The sequence below is a fragment of the Oncorhynchus keta genome, chromosome 4, assembly GCF_023373465.1.
Source record: "Oncorhynchus keta strain PuntledgeMale-10-30-2019 chromosome 4, Oket_V2, whole genome shotgun sequence".
Taxonomy (NCBI): domain Eukaryota; kingdom Metazoa; phylum Chordata; class Actinopteri; order Salmoniformes; family Salmonidae; genus Oncorhynchus; species Oncorhynchus keta.
Genome location: NC_068424.1, coordinates 82,064,966 through 82,067,131, shown reverse-complemented (window position 1 = coordinate 82,067,131; position 2,166 = coordinate 82,064,966).

Below are 2,166 nucleotides of genomic sequence, written 5' to 3'. Positions count from 1 at the left end.
TCCCTACATACATCCCAGTCCCTACATACAGCCCAGTCCCCTACATACAGCCCAGTCCCTACATACAGCCCAGTCCCTACATACAGCCCAGCCCAGTCCCTACATACAGCCCAGTCCCTACATACAGCCCAGTCCCTACATACAGCCCAGTCCCCTACATACAGCCCAGTCCCTACATACAGCCCAGTCCCTACATACAGCCCAGTCCCTACATACAGCCCAGTCCCTACATACAGCCCAGTCCCCTACATACAGCCCAGTCCCTACATACAGCCCAGTCCCCTACATACAGCCCAGTCCCCTACATACAGCCCAGTCCCCTACATACAGCCCAGTCCCTACATACAGCCCAGTCCCTACATACAGCCCAGTCCCCTACATACAGCCCAGTCCCTACATACAGCCCAGTCCCTACATACAGCCCAGTCCCCTACATACAGCCCAGTCCCTACATACAGCCCAGTCCCTACATACAGCCCAGTCCCTACATGCAGCCCAGTCCCTACATACAGCCCAGTCCCTACATACAGCCCAGTCCCTACATACAGCCCAGTCCCCTACATACAGCCCAGTCCCTACATACAGCCCAGTCCCTACATACAGCCCAGTCCCTACATACAGCCCAGTCCCTACATACAGCCCAGTCCCTACATATAGCCCAGTCCCTACATACAGCCCAGTCCCTACATGCAGCCCAGTCCCTACATAGCCCAGTCCCTACATACAGCCCAGTCCCTACATGCAGCCCAGTCCTACATACAGCCCAGTCCCCTACATACAGCCCAGTCCCCTACATACATCCCAGTCCCCTACATACAGCCCAGTCCCTACATACAGCCCAGTCCCCCAGTACATACAGCCCAGTCCCTACATACAGCCCAGTCCCCTACATACAGCCCAGTCCCTACATACAGCCCAGTCCCTACATACAGCCCAGTCCCTACATACAGCCCAGTCCCTACATACAGCCCAGTCCCTACATACAGCCCAGTCCCCTACATACAGCCCAGTCCCTACATACAGCCCAGTCCCTACATACAGCCCAGTCCCTACATACAGCCCAGTCCCCTACATACAGCCCAGTCCCTACATACAGCCCAGTCCCTACATAGCCCAGTCCCTACATACAGCCCAGTCCCTACATACAGCCCAGTCCCTACATACAGCCCAGTCCTACATACAGCCCAGTCCCACATACAGCCCAGTCCCCTACATACAGCCCAGTCCCCTACATACAGCCCAGTCCCTACATACAGCCCAGTCCCCTACATACAATGATCCCTACATACAGCCCAGTCCCTACATACAGCCCAGTCCCTACATACAGCCCAGTCCCTACATACAGCCCAGTCCCTACATACAGCCTACAGTCCCTACATACAGCCCAGTCCCTACATACAGCCCAGTCCCTACATACATGGCCAGTCCCTACATATAGCCCAGTCCCTACATACAGCCCAGTCCTACATAGCCCAGTCCCTACATATGGCCAGTCCTACATATGGCTCATACAGCCCAGTCCTACATACAGCCCAGTCCTTACAGCCCAGTCCTACATACAGCCCAGTCCCTACATACAGCCCAGTCCCCTACACTTATTGATCCCCTACATACAGCCCAGTCCCCTACACTTTGGCCCAGTCCCTACATACAGCCCAGTCCCCTACTACATACAGCCCAGTCCCCTACATACAGCCCAGTCCCCTACATACAGCCCAGTCCCTACATACAGCCCAGTCCCTACATACAGCCCAGTCCCTACATATAGCCCAGTCCCTACATACAGCCCAGTCCCTACATACAGCCCAGTCCCTACATACAGCCCAGTCCCTACATACAGCCCAGTCCCTACATACAGCCCAGTCCCCTACATACAGCCCAGTCCCTACATACAGCCCAGTCCCTACATACAGCCCAGTCCCTACATACAGCCCAGTCCCTACATACAGCCCAGTCCCTACATACAGCCCAGTCCCTACATACAGCCCAGTCCCTACATACAGCCCAGTCCCTACATACAGCCCAGTCCCTACATACAGCCCAGTCCCTACATACAGCCCAGTCCCTACATACAGCCCAGTCCCTACATACAGCCCAGTCCCTACATACAGCCCAGTCCCTACATACAGCCCAGTCCCCTACATACAGCCCAGTCCCTACATACAG